The sequence below is a fragment of the Lycium barbarum genome, chromosome 10 (genome assembly GCF_019175385.1).
Source record: "Lycium barbarum isolate Lr01 chromosome 10, ASM1917538v2, whole genome shotgun sequence".
Taxonomy (NCBI): Eukaryota; Viridiplantae; Streptophyta; class Magnoliopsida; order Solanales; family Solanaceae; genus Lycium; species Lycium barbarum.
This window is the reverse complement of record NC_083346.1, coordinates 50,644,195-50,666,113: the sequence shown is the minus strand read 5'-3', so window position 1 is coordinate 50,666,113 and position 21,919 is coordinate 50,644,195. Positions and strand designations below refer to the sequence as shown.

At 39.6% G+C, this 21,919-nt stretch overlaps 1 long non-coding RNA gene across 1 annotated transcript; it reads left to right on the top strand.

The window, feature by feature from the left end:
• The first annotated feature begins 1,862 nt into the window (after window positions 1–1,862).
• LOC132615742 (uncharacterized) lies at window positions 1,863–4,579 on the top strand. Its single transcript, XR_009572815.1, has 3 exons — window positions 1,863–1,963; window positions 3,048–3,113; window positions 4,040–4,579. It is a non-coding gene; the product is annotated as an uncharacterized LOC132615742 (long non-coding RNA).
• Window positions 4,580–21,919: the final 17,340 nt, after the last annotated feature.

Genomic DNA, 21,919 nt, shown 5'->3' with positions numbered 1-21,919 from the left:
GGGAAGATTGTAAGTGTTGCTAGAATAATTGCTAGTATTGTTGTTGGTTTGGCCGAGTTCCATTCTCGGGTTGTTGTTGATTGAAATTGGCCAAGTTGAACTTGGTGGTATGGTGTATTTACAGGGGAAATGCTGCCGAAATTTCGGCAGACAAAGTGTTACTTTGAAGAATCAACTTCTAAAAGCTCTAATCAAGTTTTGGTAAACATGACCAATTTGTAGATTTTGGCGAAATTGCAACTTGAATTTGGAGAAGCAAAAGGAAGCGGAAAAGGTATGTAAGGCTTTATCCTTCCTTCTATGGCATATCTTAGACGTAATAAGTCGGGTACGAGCCTCGGGGACAACCCTATTCCCCGGAATCCGCACCTAAAGTTTTCCCTTTTTCCTTCAGTAGAATTGAATTAAAAAGTGTGCAAAATATTGGAAGAATGTCCTAAACCTCTAGAACTCGCATAAATAGGACCCGATGACCCTAAACCCTCACAAGTAACGCCATGATATGTAATATATGTAAACTTGGTACACCACCTCATTTGATCCGAGGTGGGCCCACTTTTTCCCGGATTTACCTTATTACTCCACTTGACTTACTTTGATGCTGAATCCAAAAGAAACCTTCGATCCTTATTCCATTACCAAACGACAAGTACTGTACCTATCCCAACGAGAATACTTTCATGATGATAATGATAACGATGATGTCAGAAAAGAGAATATGCCTAAGATAAGTACGACAAGAATGATCTCTCGACTAAGAGTCTTGAGCTAAGAATCCAATGTGAATATGGAAGTGTTATACTAGTTTCTAAAAGTCTTCAAAGCATATGGATTAATGATTATAATGCCTATGATCGTATTCTATGTCTCCTCTTAAAGTTGTCTTCCGTTGATAGTCTCGCCTTATAATTATCGTTCCTTCAAGGTGAGACAAGTGACCCGATTATCCCATAATGTAATCGGAGGATTTCGACCTTACGTCACTCCGATGGACACACGACTTTCTTTGGGCTCTCATGCATGCCAATTGTATGACATATGAATATGAAGTGAATATGTATATGTATATGTATATGGGGAAGGGGAAGGGCCACTGTTATATCACCACCTGATTCAGCTGGATTCCATCCCGGACACGGGATGCCCGGACGCGGGATATGGGAGAGCCGGATACGGCGTCTGTATATGTTATATATATTTATATATGATATGTTGGGACACTGTTGGGGAGGGGGGTAGGAGAGCCGATGTACCTGGCGTCTGTAAATGTGAATAAAGGATACCGTTTTCTGAAACGTTCTGTTTTCTGTACATGTAAATAAGAAGTAATATTTTTCTGAGAAAGGGACTAAGCATGCATGGCATCTGCCTGAAAGCCATCCATATGTATAGGTTACTTCTTGTTAGAACCGGTATTTTTGTACAATGGAATAATCTGGATTTATTATGATAAGTTAAGGACAAAAAAAAAATTATTTCGGGATACAAAGTCGGGATTCTTGACCTTGATTTTATTTTGAGATATAAGTTATATATGAAATTGTTGGCATTGAACACTTAGGGAAAAATTGGGACCACAATTCATAAAATTGGAATTTAAAATGTGGTGCCAAAAATGCCATGGGGGCCGTGTGAATTAAAAAGGGGTCCCACACATTGTGTGGACCCAAGGAAATGTGGATATTTTGTGAACCACTTAAAAGATGAAGACCAAGTCTTCATTCCTCATTTATTCACTTAATCACTTAGCACAAAACAAGAAAATAGAAAGTTCCCAACCCCCACTGTTTTCGGCCCAACCTTAGGAAAACCAAATCAAATTCTAGCTTCCCAAAAATTATTTCCTTGGTGTTAACCCACTATGTTGAGGTCCCTAAGTAGCGTGGAAGAGTTGTTCGGGTCATCCAACCATTAGTTGTACCCATTTGCAAACCCTAACTATTTGGTGGATTGAAGAAGAAAGGTATGTTTTGCTCTTGTTTTTGTGTTGTGAACATTTATTCATGTTATGGTATGTTAATAGGGATGGAAATCATGAAATATAGTATGATTGGAAGTGGGTTGTGTGATGGGTGTTCTAGTCGTGTATATGGGTGTGACTAATGGAATTGATGAATTAATTCTATATTATGTTAGATTGGTATCGAGTGGGGAAAAGAATAAAAATCATTGATACATGTATATGTGTAGTGTAGCCGTGTTTATAGCCTCCAAATTGTAGCAAAGAAGGAATAAATCTCGCTTAGCGTCGTAATGGTTATGGTGATGACTTGTAGGTTAGAAATGAGAATTTAATGTCCCAAATTGACATAGTAAGCGTTGCGGACTGATTTGGAGAACTTTGTGCATTGAATAAAATTTGTATATATAAGAATCATTAACATGTGTATGTGTGTGGCGCGGGCGAATGTGAGTTTTATAATGTGTCGAAGATCGTAATACTATCGCTTAGTATTTTAGTTATCGTCGAAACGAATTCTAGTTGGAAATAAGTGTTTAAGTGGCTCAAGATTGGTGTTGAGAAATTGTGGGCTGTTTTGAGGCTAGTTGTGCGTTTGACGTAAATTGTATATTTTATGAAAATCATATCGTTATATTGTGGATTGTGGTACAAAACATGACTTGAAAATGAGGAATGGAAAAAGGGGACTGTTTTCGGCCAAACAGTGGAAAAATTTTCGGGTCGTTGGAAATATTATGTGGATTGTTTAGAATGTCCTAGAATATTGTGGTAAAGACTCGGGTGGATAATTAAATGTGTGAGCGATGTGGTGGCTTGAATGTGAGCTGTTGAATTGAATATTTGGAAAGTTGTCGAATGATGAAAAAGAGAGCTATTAATGTTATTTTGTCTTCCGAATTTATTATTGATGTTGTTAGGTTGGTTGTTGTTGTTGTTGTTGATTGATACGGCCGAGTTAAATTCTCGGGGTAGCCTATTTACAGGGGAAATGCTGCCCAAATTTCTGTAGAATTAAGGGCGAAATTGGAATTTAATGCCCAAAGAGTCTTTAGCTAATGTTTGGCATTTTATGGCTTATTTTTAGATCGTGGGCAGCCCGAATCATAGTTTGGACTTAGCTTGAGTTGGATCATATTGGAGAGCGTTTGAGGTATGTAAAGCAACCTTCCTTCTTTTGGCATGCCTTAGTTTCACATAGGCTAGATTAGAGCTTTAAGGGAATTCCAAATTCGAGATCCGAGCATGTTATGATCCATATATATATTCTTTGGCACTCTTATGTATATTTTTATGAAATATGAACCATGATGTATTTGAAGTAATCGCTTTCCGAAATCCGCATAGAAAATGTTCACTTTAAGGAATTTTGTAATCTCTGAATGCCATATTTTTCGCATAGAGACTCGGATCGCTCCAATAATTTTTATAGGAGTTTGCTTGATGTATAATGGGTATGTTTTTCATAGGCGGGCTCAGTTCGGGTCTATACTCGTCCGTGGGTCCCGCGACGCCCTTTATGTAAATTCGACAACTTTGAATCAAAAAGTGATAATTATTATTCCAATTTCGAATATGACTATTTTACTTATCCTTCGGATTTATAATAATGATTTTATGCATATGATTCCTCACTACTCCGCTCGTGCCTATTATGATATCGTTCGCCGGTTCCCGGGCCGGTTCTGTTGTCGTGCGCTTTGTGATACATTCCGGTGTTATGCTGTGATTATGGTTCACCGTGCTCCTTGCTCGAGGGCCGGGTCCACTTATGTTTGGCGTTATGCTGTGTTTGGCGTTATGCTGTGTTGTGATGTGTGACGGGGATTCGGAGATTTGAAACTTTCTTGTGTTATGCTGTGTTGTGGCGCCATCGACAGGCGGGCGACCACATTTTCCTGTGCCCTATGCATAATTTATACTTTGGAAATAAACATTTTGATATTTTTTTATATGTATTATTTTCTATATATCTGATTCGATTATTGTTCAGATTTATTTCTGTACCTTCTGCTTTGCATACTCAGTACATATTTCATACTGACCCCCTTCTCCGGGGGCTGCGTTTCATGCCCGCAGGTACGGACGCACAGCCTGGTGATCCACCTGTTTAGGACACCCTTTCTGCTATTCGGAGTGCTCCTCTCTTTCCGGAGCTTATACTTTTGGTATATATATTTTTATTAGTGCATTTGTATATATTCGTTCATGGGTACGGCGGGGCCCTGTCCTGTCATATTATTCTGTCGGTCTGTTTAGAGGTCTGTGGACATGTTTGTGGGTTAGGGTCTTTCTGTATGGATGTATGTACATGTCGTTTGGGCGATCCCATACGCCGAGGCGACCGGTCCGCATATGTTGTTTGGGCGATCCTATACGCCGAGGCGGCCGGTCCGCATATGTTTATATATTGCTTGGTTAGCCCTGTGTGGCTTTTGTTGGTATTTTCTGCGTGCAGGGTATATTGGATAGTCCGTAAAACAAAGGAAACTCTGCCGAAATGTTTCTGGAAATTACCTAAATTTGAAATAAAGCCTTGTCGGCTTCCGCCATATACTAGAATGAGTTAATAGAATTTGAGATAATATTTGATAGATGGGTTCGGGTGCCCAGATCGGGCACTAGTCACGGCCTACGGGATTGGGTCGTGACACTTCTGTCCCAAGATAAGCTCCATATGTCTATTCCGTTATTATTCATACTGTATATTCCTTTATTATGTCACTATTCATGCCTTACATACTCAGTACATTACTCGTACTGACCCCTCTTCTTCGGGGGCTGCGTTCATGCCGCGCAGGTACACCAGATGAGCCACAGTTATCATAGAAGATGTTCCAGCGGAGTTGGCGGGCTCCACTTGTTCTGGAGTGCTGCCGAGTCAGAGTATATGAGCTATGGTGTTTGTTCAATGTTAGAGACTTTGCAGACAGAGTCGTGGGTATAGAGTGTCAGCATTGGTAGACGGCTTCACCAGTCAAATGCTATTACTGTGTTTCATGTCACGGGTCCCACAGATGATAGACTTTACATATGAAGAAAAAGAAAATTAAGAGCTTACTATGTATTTATTCCTTAACTGATACAAGAGTTTGTCTATGTAATAAGAGTCAGCGGGTTCGCTCGGCTCCAGATATGGGGTCGGGTGCCCATCACACCTTAGTAAAGTCAGGGTGTGACAAAGTGGTATCAGAGCAGGTCGGTCCAAGGGTTGTCTGCAAAGTCGTGTCCAATAGAGTCCTGTTTATGGGTGTGAAGCCGGCCACATTTATAAACAGGAGGCTGCGGGGCATTTAGGAAATATTGACCTTCTTTCTGTCTTAGATCGTGCGATAGAGCCAAGTCATAAGGAATAAGATTTCCCTATATGAGCTATATGTATGACGAAAGAAAATGAGCAAGGCTGCGGAAGCTTATAAAGGTAAGTCCCGACGTGATTGTTCTGTTACTTGAACAGGAAGTATTGGATGGCGGGGATGTGCCATATGGTCGTACGTTCTGTGAGGCCTTGATGACATTGGCCGCATACAGGTTTTGAATAATAGGAACAGTAAAAGAGGTTCTGCCAGAACGGGTACGTCCCACAGGAAGAAGTATGGGAAAGAAATACCGTGAATAGGTAATAAGCGACATGCGTTGGTTTAGAAAGGTTATGGATTTGGGCGTGGCGACGAAGGTGAGATCGCTATCATTAGGAATTTGAAAGTCCAGGACAGGAGGTAGCCATACACACAGGCGGAAGATGAACATCGGGAACCAAAAAGGGTAAAATCGTAATTGTAAAAGGAATGACGTGGTACGAAAGTGCCTTCGGAGCCTGTTAAAGGTCATGTGAAGAAGCGGGCGCGAAAATATCGGCATTAAGGCACCGAATTTCAGCAAAGCTTTTGGGTTAAGCGTGCTCAAGTGAAGGCAATTCCATGATGGGTAACCCCCTGGGAAGTTGGTGAGAAATTCTATAGATTGGGACATAAGAGCCAAATTAAAAGCTAGGATATTTTAAGGAAAATTAGAGTGTATGGGATGGCTGGGAATCTTAAGAAGACGCGTGAAACGAGGTAGACTAGCTCGGTAAAGAGCCCTGGAATTAAGCTAGGCTTGAACAGCGTTTGAAAGTATCTTGTGAACTAGTTGATAGTAGATATGTGTGTATATATGAATGTGTAAGATATCCCGCATATGATTGTATCGGTGGCGTGCGAGCCCCAACAACCGAAACTACGGGAAGAAAGGTATTGATCGCGCAAAGGTGCAGAAGTACGAGTGACAGCAAGAATAAATGGTGCCACCGTCATAAGGTAAACCATTATTATTTTATCGTGGGTTAGAATTGAAAGATTTAGTGCAGCGATACTTGGAAAGGAAAGAGATTAAATGGATGGAAGATAGAAATCTTAAATGTAGGAAAAAGGTGAGAGTTAAGAAAACCTTAGTGAGTGAAACCACCGTGAGAAATTGATGGTAAAAATACGAGACCATTAGGATGAAAATTCAAGTAGGCATGTGAAAGGGATAGAGTGAGGAAAAAGGAAACAAGGAGAAATGTGTGGAGGTTGAGAGTTGATTTCAACAAGTAGGTCTAAGAGAATGGTGACCAGGGTAGAGGGATGTGAAGTAAGAGAAGGAATGCTCAGGATGGTGATGGTGTTAAGATGAAAGATCTGAAAAAGGACAAGTATGTAGCTATAGTAATATGCTTAGAGGTTTAAGAAAATAACGGGACGCTTAAGAAATACGGGCGCACAGTTACAACACGAACACGTAGTTAAGAAAGAATTACGAGCAAGAGAGCTAAGCAAGTGAAAGAACGAATAAAGGATAGAAAGGTATGGAAATGTGGACTAATAAGGACCTAGACAGGAAGTAAAAGAAAAGCTTAAGATAAGAAGTTTTCGATATGTTAGGCACAAAGCTGGAAAAGAAGGTGAGGGATAAAGGTATAAGCGAAGACTCCATAAAGGACTATGAGCATATAAGGAACCCTTTAAAGGGGGGGAGGCCATATTGGGCTTACAAGGAATGACGATAAACGAAATGAGCACAACACATAAAGTCAAAAGACGAGTGTACCTGTATTGAGAGATACGAAAAGAGACTAAAGAATAGTTGTAGTAAGAATCGGAAGGTGTGGCTTTTGCTATATATGGTCGCGAAACAGTAACAGAAAAGAGATGATCTGAGAAAGACGAGGATAATACGTTAGCCCAACAAATTAGAAAACCCATGACACGGGAAGGAGATTCAGGTAAAAACTGAGAAGTTCGATTATAAAAGGAATGAGGTAAAGGATAAGGAGTGAGTATGAAGAAAGGACGACTACAAAAGGGATCCTCCCGAAGTATTATGATACCCGATAAGATCAGTTGAACATTCGAGGACGAATGTTCTAAAGGGGGGGAGGATGTTATGGCCCATATATTGTACGTTTGGAAATTCCAAAGTCGTCGTGGAAAGTTAGGGGCGAGATCATTTTCAAAAAATTATTTCAATGTACGAGTGGTTGAAAATATTATTTATGATTATTATTAGTATGGAAATGTTGAGAAAAGTTAAGGGCAAAAGGAGAAATTCGCAAAATGATCAATGGAAATAATGTGGAAGCTTAGAGGCAAAATGGGAATTTCACATAATGTTCAAGAATGATCTTGGAGGAGCAAAAATGTTCAAGAAAATTTATGAAGAGGCCATATTGGCCGTGCACTATATGCCCTTCTTTGTAATTAATGGGGGCTAATTGTGAGTATAGAATAATATATGGGTCAAAGCTTCCTTAAGAAGACATTTGGTCTTCTTTGACCATATGAAAAATTCAAAGAAAAATCAAGAAAAAGAAAGAAGAGTCTAGAAGAGGAAGGAAAGGGACTTGAGGTCATACTTGAAGGACTAAATTATAAATATGAAAAAGTAGTGGAAGACATGTATATATATGTGGAGTCATCTTTTAGTTGAAGAAATAAGAAAGAAAGACAAAAAAAAGATGAAGGAGAAAAATGAGGCCTAGGTTCGGCCAAGAGGGAGAAAAATTTCCCCCATGAAATCTTGGTCCAAAAAAATTATTTCTTCATATATTTCTACCCAATGAAAGGTCCTCTACAACATGGAGTAGGTGTTGAAGCAAGTGGAATGCTCATTGGAGTCATATACCAACCCTAAGCCAAGGGTGAAGTTGAAGGGAAAAAAAGGGGGTAAGAACTAATCTTCCTTTATGTTGTATGAATGCTTGGTATATGTTGTTGTATGGAGAAATGAATGGAAAACATGAAACCTTGCATGATTGAAGTTGTAGCCGTGCATGGTGTGTGTTGTGTGTTGTGTTGCATGGAAGATCGAATTAATGTTATGTAGTGTGTTGGTTGTTGTTGTAATGTGTAGGAAAAGATAGGAAATTCATGAAATATGTTGTTGTTGTGGTATGGCCGAATGGGGTGTGGGTTGACAAACCATGATGATTTAATTCTATTTGATATTTTAGTTGTTGTTATTATGGATTCTACGATGAAAAATGCAAGTTTGGTGGTTTGGAACAAAATGGTAATTGATATGAGAATGTTGAAGAAGTTAATACCATATTAGTTTAAAGTCTTACATTGCATGAATGGTGTAGTAAGTGCCTGGTTGTGGATGTGGTTTATGAATTTAGAATAAAAAAAATGTGTGGTTAAGTCCTTGTTGAAGATTTCGGATATCATTGAATCATTGGGAAGATTGTAAGTATTGCTAGAATAATTGCTAGTATTGTTGTTGGTTTGGCCGAGTTCCATTCTCGGGTTGTTGTTGATTGAAATTGGCCAAGTTGAACTTGGTGGTATGGTGTATTTACAGGGGAAATGCTGCCAAAATTTCGGCAGACAAAGTGTTACTTTGAAGAATCAACTTCTAAAAGCTCTAATCAAGTTTTGGTAAACATGACCAATTTGTAGATTTTGGCGAAATTGCAACTTGAATTTGGAGAAGCAAAAGGAAGCGGAAAAGGTATGTAAGGCTTTATCCTTCCTTCTATGGCATGTCTTAGACGTAATAAGTCGGGTATGAGCCTCGGGGACAACCCTATTCCCCGGAATCCGCACCTAAAGTTTTCCCTTTTTCCTTCAGTAGAATTGAATTAAAAAGTGTGCAAAATATTGGAAGAATGTCCTAAACCTCTAGAACTCGCATAAATAGGACCCGATGACCCTAAACCCTCACAAGTAACGCCATGATATGTAATATATGTAAACTTGGTACACCACCTCATTTGATCCGAGGTGGGCCCACTTTTTCTCGGATTTACCTTATTACTCCACTTGACTTACTTTGATGCTGAATCCAAAAGAAACCTTCGATCCTTATTCCATTACCAAACGACAAGTACTGTACCTATCCCAACGAGAATACTTCCATGATGATAATGATAACGATGATGTCAGAAAAGAGAATATGCCTAAGATAAGTACGACAAGAATGATCTCACGACTAAGAGTCTTGAGCTAAGAATCCAATGTGAATATGGAAGTGTTATACTAGTTTCTAAAAGTCTTCAAAGCATATGGATTAATGGTTATAATGCCTATGATCGTATTCTATGTCTCCTCTTAAAGCTGTCTTCCGTTGATAGTCTCGCCTTATAATTATCGTTCCTTCAAGGTGAGACAAGTGACCCGATTATCCCATAATGTAATCGGAGGATTTCGACCTTACGTCACTCCGATGGACACACGACTTTCTTTGGGCTCTCATGCATGCCAATTGTATGACATATGAATATGAAGTGAATATGTATATGTATATGTATATGGGCTCTCATGCATGCCAATTGTATGACATATGAATATGAAGTGAATTTGATGTGTGTTTATGATAAGACACGGATGAGACTCTTATTATGCTTTATAGTTGATTATGATATCATGTGTGACATACATACTTATTTGCCCATGATACATTGATGTGAACATTATGACTTGGTACTAATGATGATAAGTGAGAAAGTGGAACTTTAATTGTTAATAAAAGATTGAATTGTTATGTGTACCTGTGATAAGACACGAATGGGATCTGCATTATGGTTTACTGTTGGTAATGATATTATGCAAGACTTGATGTAACTTATGGTGTTTGTGATCTCCATAGCATATTCATCGGCATTGATTTTGTGTGATTCAGCATTCATGCATGCATGCATTCATACATGATGAAAATGGTGTGAAAATAATTTGATGAGAGAAGTGTGAAATCTGTTTGATAAATTTATGGGATCGGGTTGCGCGCAACGGATAATTTATGGGATCGGGTTGCATGTCACAATGGATATTTATGGGATCAGGTTGCAGGCCGCAACAGTACATGGACGCCATGGGTCTCCCGTGGGTCATGACTACTGAGACATCAATATTTCGTCCGGAGCATATGTGTATTGGCCAGTGTGTTGCAGTGCACATCATTACATTTCATCCCACCTCCTCATATGGCACTTTTATTTCTGATTTGGTATTGATTGTTTGAACTGTTAATGTGGTAAAGATCTGATTATTAACTAGACAGAATTGTGGTTTAGTGACTCTACCTAGGTGCATGACTTGGATATGAGATTCTTGTGACTATTTTATGGTAGAATTTCGTGATTATTGTCGCTATTCCTTGATTGCTTACATGTCTACCTGTTGATTTCTTTCATCATATACGTGAACTAATTGTTGTCAGCATATGACACCTACCAGTACTTGTTGTTTGTATGGATGCTACCTAGCTGCACCCTTTTCTGAGTGCAGAGTTTGTCACGGGTTCCACATCAAACCCTCGAGAGTGAGTTCCCCAAGGCAGTTATATCCGAGTTTCTAGGGTGAGTCATGTTCCCGATCTGCTACCCAGGAAAATTCTTTTTTCACGATATTTGTCCATTGTTCGAGACAGTATTTTATTCAGAAATTTTTGTAGTTCTATTATTCAGACATGTGTACCTATTTAGTAGCTCTTGTACTATGACTTGACCAGATCCTTGGGTAGTTATTGTATTTTTGTACTTATTTATAATTATATGATATTGAGACCGTTTCGGTATTTTTAATTTTTCTTTCGCGTGTGTAAATTGGGATGATGAGTAAGGGAAGGGTTTGCCCACCAGAGGGAATAGCGTGGGTGCCCGCTCGACCCACGAGTTGGGTCGTGACATTTATGCATAACTAAACCATGCATAAGTAAACCCTGCTTAACTAATACCTGCATAACTAAATCCTGCATTACTAATACCTGCATAGCTAAACTGTCACGACCCGACTAGGGGCCGTGGCGGGTACCCGGGGCTAACCACCGAGCACCACTCGTTCTACTAATCATCTGATCTCGTTCATGCATCTTATGCTCATAACCATGGTAATTATTATCATTTGAAACATATTTATTTTATATACATGAGCCTTTCGGCTATCAAAATAACATACATACATATATATACAATGAAGAACTTGTGAGACAATACTACCCACACTGCGCATCTACGAGCCTCTACTAGAGTACTAGAGTATGTAAGGCATAAACAATAATGAAGCATCAATGAAATGAGGAGGCATCAAATGAGGAGCAATCTGTATCTGACTATGAATCATGAAGAAATAATGCATGCTGGCTTACTTTCATAATCATCATCATATCATATATGCATAAATGTATAAGCTGCCCGTCCATATCGGATCGGTGTGAAAATCATTAGCATTAGCCTGCGTCCAGGCCTCCCGCGTCCGGGGTACCATCTCATGCCGCCCACTAGTGGTGTCTGCCTATGCCATCTGGCCATAGTGTATACGCTGCCCGCCTTAGCGGTGACTTCCCGGCCATATAGGCGCGGTGTTGTATCATTATCATAATAGGCTCATCATAGTGCATGCATAAAGACTCAAGGACAACTATACTTTATCGGGGTGACGTAAGGTCGTGATCCCCCGATTTCATTATGGAGCATTCATTAACATTTTGCCTCACCTTGAAGGAATTAGCATATAAGGTGATTGTATATAATAAACGACATCATTAACTCTATAGGAACATCATACCATGAATATCTAGAATCTCTATACTTTAACTCATCCTCATCATTGTTGGCTCATAACATATCTCTTATCTCATATAGCTATTCATGAACATAGGCTCATAGTTTTTTTTCTTTCCGGAATGTAAGAAATTCATAAAGAGGAAGGAAAGTCATACTATAGGATTCATGCCATAGAAAGAAAGGACTAGCCTCACATGCCTTTGTCGTTTAACTACTCTGTCGCTTGATCGTTCTCCTTCGATGCTCGCGTTTCTACCTTCAAGAGGATTCGCATTAACATTAGTTACTCGGCTATAAGAAAATTTTACTATTTCTAGGGAAAAATGGGGTGGCATTTCCTTTGTTTCTACTACTTTTCCCACATTCTATATCAACTCCCAAACGTTCATAACGATATTCACAATATCGCAACAACAATCATCAATCATCTACATTTCCCACAATTCACCATATTCCTTCAATTTCTCCACAATTATGGTTATAGCTCACTATCGCATTTTCTCATATATAATACTCATTCCATGGTCTAGATGTCATTTATAACATATTTACAATCACAACATATCGATAATCATGACTCAATCCAAACCTTTACCCAACAATGTCACTATTCCCATATTTATGACCCATTTTCTACCTCCTTCTACAATCCAAGTGTTTCAACTTTTCAACACCTTAAATAACATGTAAATACCATAAAACTCACCTTGGATGATGGATGAACAACCTTTGAGTGGAACTTCTCTTCTTGCACCAAAACCCTAACTCCCTTCTCTTGAGTTTTCTTGGCTTAGATGAACTTTTAATGGGTTTCATACACTTGATTTCATGGATTTGGTATAGTTTATCATGGGTCTCCCTTGAATACTTGTGGATGAATTATGGGGAAGGTTCTAGAAGTTTCTTGGTGTGTGGAGGAGTGAGATGAAATGAATTAAAATGAGAGAAGGGTCCTTATATAAAATCATGAAATCAGTCCCAAACGAGATATACGGTACGATCGATGAAGCGTCGATCGGATCGACGAAGCGCCGATCGGATCGACGGGGCGTCGAAGTCGTTAAATTTCCTGTGAGCAACCTTTCGTTTCTTTTCATTCTACGGTGAGAAGGACGGTCCGTCGAACTTATCGACGGAGCGTCGATCTGTTCGTCGAATGGTCTTCGCTCTAGCTCAATTATACGGCACAATCGACGAAGCATCGACCCGTCCGACGGTACAAAGAACAACCGTCGAACCCCCCTTTCGCAGAACTGCGGTGAAGTCTCATTTAACGGACTTTTCTCCATTGCCTCTAACTTCTTTGGAATCTTAATTAGAATTATTAAGCATCCCTTCTTACTTGTAGGGACATCATGTACACCTTAACGTACGTTAGTCCATTCACCCTCAGCAACCCAAAGTTCCGAGGTGTAACATAAACCCTGCATAACTAATACCTGCATAACTAAATCCTGCATAACTAATATCTACTTACTAATACCTGCATAATCCTACCCAGCTACCAAACAACCCCTAAGCACTTGTGTCATGTCACGACCCAACTAGAGGGCCATGACGGGCACCCAGAGCTAACCTATCGAGCACCACATACATGCATCTCATAGTCATACCTGAGTGGGCCATAATGCTAACTCGTAGATACCATAAGCTGTATGGGACACAAGCCCAAAAAATAATATACATACGTCGTCAAGTTAATCCCAAGTACATATGTTGGCAAGGCTATCCATAGTAATGATACAATAGAATATAGACCGAGATGACCATAGGACACCTAACCGTGCAAATCTGTCTACAAGCCTCTACAAGAGTACGAGACATAACAAGGCTGGGACAGGGCCCCACCATACCCATGCAAATGCATATGCAACCATGTTGACTCACAGAGTAACTCCAGAACAAGTGGAGTGCAACAACACTGTCTGCTGAGCTGATATCCTACTGGGAGAGCCGTCAACCAATATATCAAGTCCTGCGGGCATGAAACGCAGCTCGTCCAGCAAAGGGACGTCAATACGAATAATGTACCGAGTATGTAAGGCGGAAATATAACATAATAAACATATACTGTAAATAAGAAGAATAAGAATCAACCTGGTACTTCTGACTTACCAATGGGAATCTAGCATGTATGTCTCTCTATAATCTCATGTGCTTAACTACATCTATGTACAATACTGTACCTCTGACCTACTTATCATCCTAGTTCTATCTGCCCAACTTATCAGTGGTAACTGCCCATCCGATTTTCGCCTAATAGTAGAGCGCATCTGCCCGACTGATAAGTGGTAACTGCCTAACCGACCGTAGCTCGGTGGTAATAACTGCCCAACCAGCCGTAGCATGGTGGTAAATAGTGATACATATAATCTTCCCAACTGGCCGTAGATGTAACACCTCGTAAAATCAGTACTAAACCATATTCATGACTCAAGAGGTTAGAAACCAAGAAGGAGAGTGTTGGAATCGAAAATATGTTTCAGTTCAGAAAACCTAGCGTTAAGCTACAAGGGACGGACCGTAACATGTGTTACAGATTGTCGTTCATACCGTAATGCGTATGGCTTGAAAAATCACCATCTCGTAACTTGGACCAAAGGGAGGTTCACCGTTACGGACCGTAACACGTGTTACAGCCCGTAACAGGTCACCGTAACCCAACCTCAAAAATCAGACCCTCACTGGAAATGTTACACGTGTTACGGTCCGAAATAGTGCCGCGACTGAGACAATTAAAAGACCGGAACTCAATTTTATTTCATAAGCCTCATTCTTCTCAAACCCTAACACGAAAGTTCTCTCCTCTCAACTTCTCCAAGCATCAAGCTAAGATCCTTAAGACCATCCTAAGTGAATTCCATCAATTTCCCATGAAATCTAAGTAGGAATTTCATTTTCTTAAGATAGGGTTTTCAATAAAACCTAGTTAAAGGGATTCAAGACTAGGCTTTGGGATTCTTATTCAAAGTTCAGATTTTCATTACGAGTTTGGAGCGTTACCAGGTATGTAGAGCTTCTATCTACGTGTGGGATATCATTATTCTTCCCTACGCCCTTCTTCCATAAATTATAAAGTTATACGAAAACTAGGGTTTTGACCATGATCATTATAACCCTAGGCCCATGTCCCATGATTACAATATGTATGAAATTGTTGGTAATTCTTCATTGAAGTTCATTGATAATTCCTTATGGTTATTGAGAATCTGTCCTAATGCATGAAAACCCATGTTTTGCATCCTATGGGTTCTTACATGCAAGTTATGACTACTATGATATTTTCAAGAAATATACTACAAGTTTTACAAGTTTTCATGCAATTATATTATATAATTACTCTCATGCCATGATACAAGATACATACATGCTAAATACAAGTCATGCTTTCATGAAACCATGTTTACAAGTTATGTCACTAAAATCAAGGGATTCATAGCCAACTATATCATGTTCATGTTTTTTGGAGTTGCACAAATTACCGAGAAGGCTCAGATAGCCTGAAATTACGTAGCCACCGTAGGATAAGGATGGCTCCACCCAGTTAGGACAATTCCTTAATTTTCCACTGAATGGATCCATCAGGCACATTACACCTTATACCCTGGCAAAGTATGGGGGCTCTGCTGGTCCGGCGAGGTACCAGACTCCACGTACCCACAAGGTTGTCACGACCCAACTCCGTAGGCCGCGACTAGTGTCCGTGTTGGACACCCAAACGTACCCAATAACCCAAATTAGCAAACGATAGAATATTTTCAAATATAAAAGTCACTTGGCGTTAGTAGTGATCATAAATGAACCGACACAGTACTTGGAAGCCGGTGAGGCTGTCACAGATCATATCATACCCAAACATATGCAGAACCCACACAAGTATGTCTACAGACCTCTACAGATCATAACAGAATCATAAGACGGGACAGGGCCCCGTCATACCCCTGAATCGCATACATATATATAATATAGCGGCAGACTGTACCAATATACCGGCCCTGAATAAAGAGCGCTCCCACTATAGCAGAATAGATATCCTAGGCAGGCGGTCAGCAAATTTGTCTTCTGTACCTGCGCGGCATGAAAACGCAGCCCCCGAAGAAAGGGGGTCAGTACGAAATATGTACTGAGTATGTAAAGCACAGAACGTAGTAAACCAAGTCATAATCAAATCAGAAGGTACAGAAAATGGACAGAATATCCAGATTAGCAAAATACTGATCATAAAGCATAAATAGTATTTGTTGAAAACATATGTCGTACCTGGTCCCATTGCGGAACAAGATTTTAACCGAAACAGAACTTACAGAAAAGTGAGTGTGACATCCGAAGTATCAAATGCATATTTTCAAAACATGAGGAGTGTGTACAGAAACATATATCACATCATATCCGGCCCCTGCCAAGGGGCTCAGCAAACAGAACGTGGCCACCCCCCGACGCTGGTGCCACCATACATAAGGAACAGAGTAGGGGATAACCCTGTCACATAACATATCATATCAGATGGCCATATCAGATCATATCATATCAGAATGTGTGTACATGGCACAGCATACTCCAAAACCCATGTACATATATACCTGCCCCCTCACATCGAGGCACGGCGAACAATGCAGTGGAATACGCTTGACAACATATTCTGGCCCGGGCACAGTGTGGGAAACATTGAGGCATCCACGAATGGAGTAGTGAGAAACTAAATGCAATAAAAATATCATCGATTTCCAGAGACTCAGTGAGGCATATCGAATGACAAATCAAATCAATGAAGTCGGACGGAATCATAGTAAGTGTATGTCATATGTCATAATGAGTTGCGGAAGAATAATCCTCCTGAAATCATTTTCATATTCCAAAATAGCTTACCAAACTTGAGGGAATCACTAAAACAATTTCCTTTAGTAGTTGAAAGGATAGTTAAAACGTTTCATTTTATATTGTTCGAAAATAAGGCAATAGTACAAATAGAAGCTAAGCGGGAATAGTGGGAGACTAAATGCAACCCAACATATCGTACCTTTACATAGAGTCAATAAAGTGTTTAAGATAAGTATCATTAGTATTTGGAAAAGTAGTTAGGACGTTTCCTTGAAAATCGCTTGAAATCAAGTCACAAATTACCATAAGGGTAAAATCGAAAATAGTGGGCCCACCTCGGGACAAACAAAGCGGCGGGCTCAAATTACGTATATTAAGCTTATGGGGTCACCTACAGAGGACTTAGGGGTATTCCATAGCTTTCTAGGCAGTTTGGAGAAGCTTGCATAATTTTTCAATAAAGCATGCTTAAGGGGTTCAATTCTATTGAACGAAAAAGGAGTATTTTCAAATGCAGATTCAGATGGGCAGAATGTCTTCCGAGGTGAAAATCCAATCCTAGTACACCTAGGACATGCCAAAAGAAGAATCGGGGTAGCTTTACATACCTTTCAAGCTCCTTACGCCTTTCCAAGCTCACTTCCCGTTTCGTCAAAAATCTGCAAATGGTCATATTTACCAATTGTGAGTTATAGATTCTACGAATTCAACTTAACTCATATTTGTCTACCGAAATTTCGGCAGCACCTCCCCTATACATATAGCACCCCCGAGAATTTAACTCGGCCAAAACAATCAACAACAACCCAACAACAACATCAACAACAACAACAATCACACTAAACACAATATAACACAACTAGCTATCTTTCCAACACAATGTCATAACCTTCACTTCAACCTTAAATTCCAAACTAATCTCAATGGTTTCACATTCATCATCAATCTAGAGCATCACAACATAATTTAGAAGCATTTCATATCGTTTCCTCAAATTATGCACACGATATACATAATATACAAACTTTCCGCCAAAGTCATAATTCATCCAAAACTTCTAATCTTTGGCATACATATTCATAACATGTTTTGCATCTTCCAAACCCATCAATGATCATCATAATTTGTACCCTAACAACTTCATTTTCATAATGTCATAAAATCGTACTAAAACGACATAAGCTTCTACATTTCATTTCAATGCAAACTTATATCATTTTATCTTCATTTACATTGCAAGCATCACAACAACACAACTACCACATTAAACAAAATTAATTCATTGGCATCCTACCAACACCATACCACACGCCCAAACACCTATTTTTCAACTTCAACCAAATTTATTCAACTTTCATTTCCAATGTGCATTCCACCATAACCACAACTAAAATACAACAAAAATTTCAACACATTATAGGTATACACATACATGTACACACAGCTACATGCATATATATATATATACCCACTTGGTAAACTTCCATATTTCCATAGTTTCTACTCATTTCTACATACTACAACACAAACAAGACTTCATATCACAATAAATAGGGATGAATTCTTACCTTTCTCTCCAATCTTCTTTACTCAAACATGTTGTCATATTGAAGAAACAAGTGCTCTATTCTCCCAAACAATTGCACCAAGTTGTAGAGGACACTCAATTTAGTATAAATACCACAAGAAAACAATTTTGGAAGCAAGATTTTAGGGGGGTAAAATGGGAGGGGCTGGCCGAAACCCCTCCTCACTTGCTCTTTCTTGTTCTCTTGTTTTTCTCCTTCTATTCTTTCTCTTTGTTTTTCTTGAATCTTCCACTCTATTTAAGCCAATTAATCACATGGGAATTTAATTAATTCCCATGGGCTTGGACCACCCTATATGGCCGGCCACCCTTGGCTTTGGGCCTTAATTTAGTTAAAAATTTTCCAAGCCCAATTGGTCAAAATTCTTATTTTGTAATTCCCGAAACTAATTCCCAAAATTCCAATTTTTCCCTTGGCCTTCCTCCGCACTTCCACATCAATACTTTTTCATGAACAACACACACATATATTAATTCAAATCAACATATGACCTTATTCCTTTCAAATCAAAATTATTTCGAATTTTCCCGAATACACGAAAATACGGGATATAACATCCTCCCCCCCTTTAGAACATTCGTCCTCGAATGTTAGATTAGTCTCCTAGGGTTCGTAAATACTTCGGGGAGTTCCTTTTTATGGTCAACACAATTGACACACCTTCGTTATTGAATATAATCGAGTAAGGACTTCAGATTACCGGTGAGTATAAAAAAAATAAGTGAGGACACTTCTTCTTCATTCCGTCCTCTACTTCCAAGGTCGTTGCTTCCCTATTACTGTTTTGCCACAAGACCTTAATAGGGGGTATATCTTTAGTGCGTAGTCTCTTTACCGGGCGTTCCAGACTAATTACAGTTTGTTCTTCATCAGACAACTCTTCCGTCACTTGAATATCTTTTAGTGGAAATATTCTGGGAGGATTACCGACACATTTGCGGAGCATGGATACATAAAGTACCAGATGTACCGCTTCCAAATAAGATGGTAGGTCTAGCCCGTAAATGACACTCTCAATTCTTCGAACAATCTGATAAGGTCAGATATATCGCGGATTGAACTTACTCTTTTTACCGAATCGCATTATGCCTTTCATAGGCGATATTTCAAAAATACCCAATCACTAACCTGGGATTCCAACGGTCTACGCCGTTTATCAGAATATGACTTCTGTCGACTCTAAGCTGCTAATTGTCTCTCTCGGATAAGTTTCACCTTATCAACTGCCTATTGGATCATATCTGGGCCTATTAATTCTGTTTCGCCAATATCAAACTAGCCGATGGGTGACCTACATTTTCTGCCATACAAAGCCTCGTATTAAGCTAGAATGGTAGCGGTTATTATAAGCAAACTCGATCAATGGCAGATGATCGTCTCGGCTACCTCCAAAATCAATAATACAGGCTCGCAACATATCTTCTAGCGTCTGTATAGTGTGCTCGGCCTGTCCGTTACTCTGAGGATGGAATACTGTGCTTGGACTTACCTGAGCCCCTAATCCTTCCTAAAACAAATCTCCAGAAATTAGTCATAAACTGAGTATCTCTGTCAGTGACAATAGATATAGGAGCTCCGTGGAGTCTCACTATTCCTTTAATACATATAGTCTGGCATAATCCCCAACCGAATAAGTGGTTCTGACGGGGAGAAAATGGGCTGACTTTCGTCAGTTTATCAACCATACCACATATGGAAATCATACTTCCGTGGAGCGCGAGGCAAACCCGTAATGAGATCCGTACTAATTACCTCCCACTTCCATGTCTGAATTTTCATTTCTTGAAACAGTCCACCCGGTTTCTGATACCCAATTTTAACTCGCTGGCAATTTGGGCACTGGTCAACGGGTCTTACGATGTCGGGCACACATAATCTGCCTCTGCATAATCATACCCATCAGGTAAAACCTCGAACTGAGTCTTTTCCTTGTCAAAGGTTGTATCTCTGTACTATACCCGAATAGAATACTCAAACTGACGTTGTTTTACCTTTCCCGTAATCGATGATTCGGTAACTTCTCGGACAAAAATTTCAATATCTACAGAACCAACCAAACGGACTCCAAGGCTAGCTGACTAATGAGCATTTGCAGACCAATTTTTTTTATTTCTGAATGTACGCCGATCAAGCCGTCCGTAGACTCACGACTAAGTGCGTCTGTCACGGCTTTAGCTTTTCTAGGGTGGCACAAAATATTAACATCATAATCTTTCAATAATTGAACCATCTTCTCTGCCGCGAATTTGGCTCCCTTTTTCTTAAAACGTATACTGGCAGCCCTTAGGATTCGTATAAATATCAACGCGCACCCCACGTAAGTAATACCGCCATATTTTTAAAGCATGAATCACCGTAGCTAATTCCAGATCATGGGCGAAATAATTTTTCCTCGTGCGGTCTGAGCTGCCGAGGGACATAGGCCATAATCTGACCATTTCCAGACAACTACATATTTCAGTCGATGTCGAAGGTCTAGACCAGTCCTGTATCGCTTCAATCTTCTGTATGTTAGTTGTTTTCGTTCATGCTTAATTTATTTTACTTTCATTCGCTCCCCCTCCTTGGGGTTATACTTACACCATATTCGAATCTTTTCTTTCTAACCTACAACTTAATTATCTTCGTACGAAACCTTAACAGAATAATAATTACATAGTACACAATCTTACTCGGTAGTTGGCACTCAAGTGATATAATTAAGGTAGTTGCTTATCTCATAGTAACCACATACTTTCTTCATACCCATTCCTTACCTGTCGTCCTATTTTCTCGAAAATTGAATTATTTGATATTCACATAATTCATCATTTCATGCCGTAAGGTTTTCTTTGCCTGTACTATTCCATTTTAGTTTGCTTTCGCAATTAACTTCGTGCTTTGACCGTCGACTCTTTCAGAGGCTCCGCTTAATTACGTTTCTCACGGTTCACTTCTCCTGACATTTGGATCTTCCAATCTCAACCGGTAGCAAAATAAGTATCAATCTATTTCGTAACATTGGTACCACACCTTTCCCCTTTTCTCGTACATCCTCTCCAGTTAATGTTTTTCGTATATGACAACACTAGCGATTAGGGTTCACCAATCAATCAACATCTTCATAAATGGGGGGGGCCTACACATACGTATATATATCACTGCCATTTCTTTTACAATACATCTCCAATCATTTATTCAAATTTACTCTAATTTCAGAGTTGCGCTGCTTTTTCTTTCTTTTTAGCAATCCAATCCGTCTCAGCTCGTGTGACCCCTATAAAGTTTCTAGCCATTCCACATATCCTAATTCCCTTTTGGTTACCCAGAATTTCCTATTCGTCTCTCATATCTAGTTTTGCGAAAATTTTGTACATTTCCCAGGGGGTCACCCATCCCAGAATTGCTCTGGCCCTAGCACGCTTAACCTTACAACTTTAATGAATTTAGGCACGTTAAGACCGGTATAATCACACCGATTGCCCCGCACAGCCTTTGTCACGTAATTTAAGACAAATCGGGGTCCTAACAGCCTTTTCAAAACGTTCT